The sequence below is a fragment of the Mus pahari genome, chromosome 3 (genome assembly GCF_900095145.1).
Source record: "Mus pahari chromosome 3, PAHARI_EIJ_v1.1, whole genome shotgun sequence".
Taxonomy (NCBI): domain Eukaryota; kingdom Metazoa; phylum Chordata; class Mammalia; order Rodentia; family Muridae; genus Mus; species Mus pahari.
This window is the reverse complement of record NC_034592.1, coordinates 137,317,417-137,325,748: the sequence shown is the minus strand read 5'-3', so window position 1 is coordinate 137,325,748 and position 8,332 is coordinate 137,317,417.

The window sequence follows — 8,332 nt, the reverse complement described above, 5'->3', positions numbered from 1 at the left end:
CACACACACACACACACACACACACACACGCACACACACGCATACCTAGTAATCTATTAGAAACCCTTCTCTGAAATGCTTAGTCTGTGATCTGTAACTTTCATTCTTCAAATTCTCTGGACAAAAAAAAACCCCAAAGCCACCACAGCTCGGGGCAGCTTGAACGGCTGTTGAGTTTTCAGGAACCCTAGACCTCCAGGCTAAGCTCAATGAATGCCAAGAAAGTCTTCACTGAACTCAAGTTACTCTCATTACTCGTAAGAAGGACATGTCGTACCCAGGCTTTCGTTGTTGTCCCTGTATCCACTGTGAGTTCACACTGGCCTCTTCCTCGGGCAGGGACTCTTGTGGGGGAGATGACAGTGGGAAGAATCCGCTGTGGCTGAGGAAGGGGAGACGGAGTCAGACTTTACAGCTGGGGACAGCTGACTTAAAGGTGTGTGCCACCTTGCCCAGCTTGTAGTCTCTTTTTAAGTAACTTTACTTTTAATTTAGAAAATATGTTCAGCTTGATGAATTTTTACTGTGAACCCACCTGTGATGGATTGTATATGCTTGGCCCAGGGAGTGGCATTATTAGGAGGTGTGGCCTTGTTGGAGTACGTGTGTCACTGTGGATGTGGGCTTAAGACTGTCACTCTAGATGCCCGGAAGTCAGTATTATGGTAGCGGCCTTCAGATGAAGATGTAGAACTCTCAGCTCCTCCTGCACTATGCCTGTCTGAAAGCTGCCGTGTTCCTGCCTTGATGATAGTGGACTAAATCTCTGAACCTGTAAGCCAGCCCCAATGTTGTCCTTTATAAGACTTGCCTTGGCCATGGTGTCTGTTCACAGCAGTAAAACCCTGACTAAGATACCACCAGAAACATAGATTCTAAGCCTAAACAGGAAATGGAAATGACCAGTACTAAGAAGCCACCTGTTCCCTACTTTCAGGCTCTTTCCCAAGGACAGTCATTAACCTGACTTCTGATGCCCTTTACCTGATTGGGAAGCTTTTATGGTGTGCGTGCGTGCATGCGTGCATATGTGTGTGCGTGTACGTGTGTGTGTGTGTGTGTGTGTGTGTGCAAGTGTGATTTTGCTTTTGTTAGGTCACAGGTCTGTCCTTTAATATTTCTTTCTCAGCCAAGACTCCCTCTTCCTAAGACTCTCTTGTGTCAAGTTGATAGCTAGCACACACTTTAAGACTCTGGTCAGTTGGAGGGAGACCAAACCTCACAACCTGAAGAATTCAAGCTACACCTCATTTCCCTGCCTCCCTGTCTGCGACAAAGTGTTAAGAAGCTGTTTTGCGCTGTGGTTTGACAGGGTTCAATTATGGTCCTACCGCTACCCGCTTCCTCTCTTCTCCCCGTTACATAGGTTATCTCAAAAACTCGTTGGATATCTGCTCTGCTTGAGGATTTTTCTAAAGGCTCTTTTCTCTGTCAGTCCCCTCATCTTTTTCTCTTACTCTTAATTTAAGTTATCTTTTCTAATGAAGCTCATTATACACACACACACACACACACACACACACACAGAGCCAGGGGACTGGAGAGATGACCTGTGGTTAAGAGCACGGAGTTTCTCAGCTTCTTTCCCAAACCAACCATCTCGCCTCCTTTCCCTCTAACACCTTGGCAGAGAAATCTCCCATCTGACCTTCCCCCCCAGCCAATGTTCCCGAAGCAATCCCCTCGCTCATGCCCCAAAGAATTTTCTTCACCCTTCTACTTCTTTTTTTTTTTTTTTTTTTTTTTTTTTTTTTTTTTTTTTGGTTTTTCGAGACAGGGTTTCTCTGTATAGCCCAGGCTGTTCTGGTACTCACTCTGTAGACCAGGCTGGCCTTGAACTCAGAAATCTGCCTGCCTCCCGAGTGCTAGGATTAAAGGTGTGTGCCACCACGCCTGGCTCCGGTCCCTCCCTTCTACTTCCTGTGCACCCCTCTATCCACCCTCCTGATTCCCTCCTACTCTCTATGGGTTTTTTCTTAATAATTCTATGTTCTCTTCTTCTTCTTCTTCTTCTTCTTCTTCTTCTTCTTCTTCTTCTTCTTCTTCTTCTTCTTCTTCTTTTTTGGTTTTTTGAGACAGGATTTCTCTGTGTAGCGAACTCAGAAATCCACCTGCCTCTGCCTCCCAAGTGCTGGGATTAAAGTCATGCGCCACCACGCCTGGCCTATTTTCACTTCTTGTCAACTGGTTGCTTGTTCCACCTCTTGACCTATGGTTGACTTGATTAATATTGTTTTCAATATTCAAACAGAAAGCTCTTTTTAAAAGTGTGTGCTAAGGCTGGGCCACACTACAACTAAAAAAAACCAGGGGAGGGGGGCTGTTTTTTTGTATTCCAGTAAATAACACAATCTCAGGGTACACAGTGTGACCCTGTGATCCTGCGACGCTCCAGCCCCGTAGTAAACTGCTTTATAGAAGGGGAGCAGATGTGAAAATGGAGCCACCCTGGCTAAGATCCTAGAGCTCTCATTTCCCTCTGTAATCCACAGTTTATGCGACTGTTCCTCATCCAAGAGGTCAGGGTCACTGGTCTCCCACTGTTCACAGCCTGAGGCCCCTGCTGCCTAAACCTCTCATTGCTCTGCAGACAGCCCACCCCTTCCAACAACTGCTTCTTGCAGCTGCCTGCCACCCACTGTGGGCAAGTGTCCCCATGCTCCCTGACTTGTGAGTGTTCATTGTTTCCAGGTCCTCAGAGTAGCTCAGTCTCAAACCATGGGCCTCTTACTCAGGATGGCGCCTGCCTATGCCCTGGGCAGTATTCAGAGCCACACAGTGTGCTGCTTCTTCTCTGATGCTGGAGGAGTCCCTGTCAGACTGTCACTTGTAATAGGGACACAACTCTGTACCATGTTGGCAGCTCCCTGAGTTCTTTTAGAGACTTCTGCCCAGGCAAAACTGGGATTCATGGTTTCAGTAAAGAAATGGATTTCAGGGTAAGCCAAATATGAAGCAAAGTTGGCTATATTCAAAGCACAAAGAGAGGTTCAGAGATGGGAGAGCTAAAAGGAAGAAGGGGAAAGTAAAGAGGGAGTGTGGGAGGAGCTGAGAGGGAGTGATGGGACAAGTGTGGGCTTCTTTCTCAAGGAAGAGTTACACTTAAGTTTATTTACAATGGTGATTTTGTGTGTATGTGTGTGTTGGGGGGGGGGTTGGTGACTGTCAAGTTATATCTCTAAAAGTCTAAAAGTTGCCAGGAAATGGCCCTTCTATTTAATGTTGCCAAAGAGTTTAATCTGTAATAAGGTTAAAGTTAAAGATTTTGTTTCTCAGAAAACAAAGTTCTCAGGTTTAAGAAAAAGAGGGGAATGTGAGAAACTCAAGATTATAGGTTATTTTAGCCCTAAGTCAGCACATTTGATTTTGAAGAATCTTTCAGATAATTTTCTTTATTTTAATTCTATTAGAGTAAAACTATTAGAACAACATTAGGCTATAAAATGTGTAACGAAGGTACTCTGTATTATTCCAATCTTTTAAGATGTACTAAGATTTTTATGGTCAAACATGTGATTTCTATTAATGAGTAATCCAGATGCATTTGAAAACAACGTGCATTTTCCAGTGTGGGATGGAGGGCCATGTGTTTTACACAGTGTCATTTACGACTTTCTGACTGACTCCGTGACTGCCCTGTCTGTCCATTTCCAACAGAAAGATGCAGACACCTCCAACCGCAGCTATTCATCTACCTTTTCCTTTCTTTTGCCAGTGTTTACTGCAAATACAATGGTTCCTACTGCTTCACGTCTTTGTCAATATTTGCTACAGTCTTTTAAAAAACTCTTATAGTCCTAATGAGCATAACACTGTTTTATTGTGAGTATGATGTTGAATGTTTTTGCACCTGCTTACATTGGGATATTTGCCTTTATGTTAATTTTCATATTCTAAATACTAGACCTTTAGATGATACATAATTTGTAATTATTTGATCTCATTCTGTGGTCTGTTTTGACTATATATATATATATATATCCTCTGAAGCACAATTTTCAACTTTGGTTTTTATTTTTTTTTTCATTTTATGTGTATGGGTGTTTGTCCTGCATATATGCCTGTGCGTCACTGTGTACCTGATGCCTGAGAGGCCATGAGAAGGCCTCAGATCCCCTGGAAGTATAATTGTGGATGCTGTGAGCTGCTGCGTGGGTGCTGGGAGTCAAGCTGGGTCCTCTGGAAGAGCAGCCAATACTTTTAATCTCTGAGACATTTTTTTCCGCTCCTGTTTTTGTTTTGTTGAGAATGGGCCTCCCGTAGCCAAGGCTGCTCTTAAACCAGGTGTGGTAACATACATCAATGCTAGTTCTGGGAAAGGCGGAGACACACGGATTTCTGGGGGCCTCACTCAGCAGCTAGTGCAGGCAAAACTGCCAGCTCCAAGTTAAGCCAGAGAACCGGTCTCAAACAATGAGGTGGAACGTGATAGAGAAGGATATTCAGCATTGACATCTAGCCTTCATATGCACATTTACAGACACACACCTTCACACGCACCCCCCCACACACACACACACGAGCGTGTGCGCGCGCACATACACACCTTTCATTTATTGGCATTTGTGTCCCACTTCCCACATCTGTATGAACCATAAGCAGTTAATGTTCACTAGAATTGTATAATGTTTATAAGAGCACAGTGAGGTATGAGACCATCTTCCTGCCTCTTTACAACGTGGGGAGCAGCTGTTCTTAAACACTTTGGATTCAAGAATTCTTTATACCCCCACAAAATTCTGTCAAGAATCCCACAGAGTTCACGGGAGTTGAGAGCTTTAGTTAGGAGGCAACAGGGACTCTGAAAACTGCGCAGGATTAAGGAGAAACAGCTGCATGCAAACTATCCGAATTAATTGCCGTGGAAGATAATTGACCCCAATTGGTTTGTGAAAGATTTGGAAACAAAAGAACTCCAGGGAAAACAAATAATGATTCAAGAACTACTAAAGCAAGACAATGAGATCTGTCTCAACGAAATTACCCCTTAAAGAGTAAGCTCTGCAAACTAGGAAAGTATTTCAATTGACATTTTTCCAACTCTGCCTTTGAGCTGTATTGAACAAGCTGTACATACACCAGATTTTTCAAATAGTTGCCAATAAAACGTTATTTTTTATTTATCAGGCAACCTGGATTCTCATTTTTTTGACCTAAGATTCTCAGCTAGGGGTAGAACCTGTACTTTTTTTTTTTTTATCATTTTTATTACTTTTATTTATGTGTGCTTGCATGCACACAAGTATGGAAGTTAGAGGACATCTTGTGGGAGTCAGTTCTCTCCTTCCACCATGGCAGACACGGGGCTCAGAGTGGTCATGCGGATTAGCAGCAAGCGCCTTCATCTGATGAGCCGTCTCCCCAGAACCATCACTGATGAGCCATCTCCCCAGAACTGTCAGGACAGCCTGAAATCTGAAGCTTTAAAATCTTAATTGAGAAAGTTGACATACACATACACCCCCCACACACACACACCACACACACACCACACATACACTACACCCCAACACACACACAGACCACACACATACACAGACCACACACACACACATACACACACACACACACACACACACACACCACACATACACTACACACAGAGAGACCACACACACACACACCACACACACACCACTCTCACGCACACCCCTAAACATGCACACATGCCTGTTCACACATACCTTCATACCTTCAAGCATGTGCACATGCGCACACCTACACTCACTTTTCAAAAGGATCCACATCTTCACATCTTCAGCCCTTCCTTGCTGTCATAAGGTAAACATGGGCATGCTCACAGTAGCCTTTACCTGACTTCTAGAGTACCGCCACAATACAGTTTCTGTTTCACTCTCTTGCCAACAGTATGTCTCCAGCTTTATAAAGTGGCACCTTAGGGCTTTTGTTGTTGTTATTGTTGCTGTTGTTAATAAAATGCTGAAAAACTACTATTTATAATTCAATTCGTTTTGATACAAGTTAATGAAAAGCCATGGCCGCTAAGAAAACTAGTATTAAAATTAACCACATTATTTTATAAAAGGCTGGTCCCTGCCTTCTCTCTTCAGATGGGTGTGTCCCACCAGTTCACTGGCAGATGGGTGTGTCCCACCAGTCCACTGGCAGCGAATGGACCTCTGATCTCTCCATCCAGGCCATGATATGCACGTGAACTGTGCTGTGTAGGTGAGAGGTAAACCGTATTCCTACTTGTCTGTGGATGATACATATTCCAAGTGAGTTTCTTGTCTGGCAATGATCAAGAGTACCTACCTTTCCCGTGGGATTGAGACAGCTGATACATTCAATCATACAAGAGATAAATATATTCATGAAACCCATAAAACGAAAAGCACACACCACATAAAAGTGAGGTGCATTAGTGAGAGCTGTTAGTAGGATATAACCTAAATCAATTTGTTTAGGAAACTCAATGAGTTATGAAGGAAATCAAGCCGGAGCCGTGTTTTACCCACAAGCAATACTTGACAATGAGAATGGTGGTTGTTGCTGTTGTTGCTTCTGAAAATAAAAGGGCTTTCTTAAATCTGGATGCATGAGTGAGTCACAACGGATTTCTCACTTTCAGGCTGTTTGTTTGTTTGGATGGTTGGTTTTTGGTTTTTCGAGACCAGGTTTCTCTGTGTAACCCTGGCTGTCCTGGAACTCACTTTGTAGACCAGGCTGGCCTCGAACTCAGAAATCCACCTGCCTCTGCCTCCCAAATGCTGGGATTAAAGGCGGGCGCCACCATGCCTGGCTCGGGCTGTTATTAAATATAAGTAATTTACCATGGAAATTTCATTTTCCTGGAAAACATATATTGAACTGAATACTAGGCTCAGTAGAGAAGAAAGTTGTTCCCAACCTTCCAGAAGCTTGGGGAAGAGCAGGGGTCACAGGTTTATTGGCCAAGGATAGGAAGGGTTTTCCCAGGCCCAGTGACAGACAGACAGACAGACAGCTCCTGCTTGACTGACAGCATCACTGGAGACCACAGGGGTTGAAGGGGCAGACGGTGTTGAGACTGGTGACAGAGATAAGGGTTAGTCACGCTCTTCCTAGAGAGTCTTCTGGAAGGATTTGTCTAGCACATCTGAAGAGTTGTTTGCAATTAAAGCATTGCTACAAAGTCCACATCTTCGATGATTTATGAGCGGTACCTTCATTTACAAACACAAGTGTAAAAATTTACAGCTTGATATTTAATAAAGAGTTTGTGAGAATGCAAGCCATTCTTCAACCATGAGGAACAGGCCTTTCAAACAAACGGCCTAACAGAGACATTTTTTCTTGGTATAAAAATATGAGACCAAAGGGCTGGAGAGATAGCTTAGTGGTTAAAGGTACTTGTTGTTGCCAAGGACTCAGGTTGGGTCTGTGAACCTACATGCTCTTCACAAGCATCCGTAACTAAGGGCCCAAGAGGTGCAATGCTTTATTAAGGCTGTCAAAGACACCAGACACACAAGTAATACACATAAATACAGACAGGCAAAACACTTGTATGTATGAAATAAATCTAATTAAAAAGAAAGAGAGAGAGAAAGAAAAGAAAAGAAAGAGAGGAAAAAAGAAAGAAAGGAGAGAGAGAGAGAGAGAGAGAGAGAGAGAGAGAGAGAGAGAGAGAGAGAGAGGACAAGAGGCAAATAGCTGGCTCATGCACACACTGAAAGAGGTATAACTGAAAAGCCAGGTCACCCTGTTCTCCAACACTAGACACCATCCCAAAATACTCAGACTTTGGCAAGGCTGGGGAAGCAGGACAAGACAGATGGGTTAGAAATCCAGAAAACCCACTTTTCTTCTGGGCCTTCCTATGGGACTGTCTTTGTCGTCTAATGCCTCTCTGACTCAGCCCCAGGACCACGGAGGGAGCTGTCAGTTTCTCTGGAGGAGGCAAAGAGCATTGCACAGATGCTTGGCCTGCCTTCAAGACGGGCCACCTCTCCTCAGATGGTTGTCAGTTAACACAGATTCCCACATCCCTCTGAAGAGCCATGGCTCTTCTATTTGGGAGGAAAGTGGTCCCAGCTTCCAGAGAAGACAGAGCCGAAGTCTGTAGACCCCAGTACACCAGGAGGAGGACCCAGCCTGCACTTTGAAGTGCTGCTTCTGGGCCTTCCCCACAGGCTTAGAAACTTTACTACATCCACCTCTGCCCTCCAAAGCAGATGCTGAGACAGAAGGTGGGCAGCACAGAGATCTCCAGTGGGGGTTCCCAGATGTGAGGCCTGAGGAGAGATGAAGTGCAGCCCTGCTGTCGAGCTGAGGGGCAGCAGGGCTTGAGTTCTCCTGACATGTGCAGCCAGGCAGTTCTGAACAACGA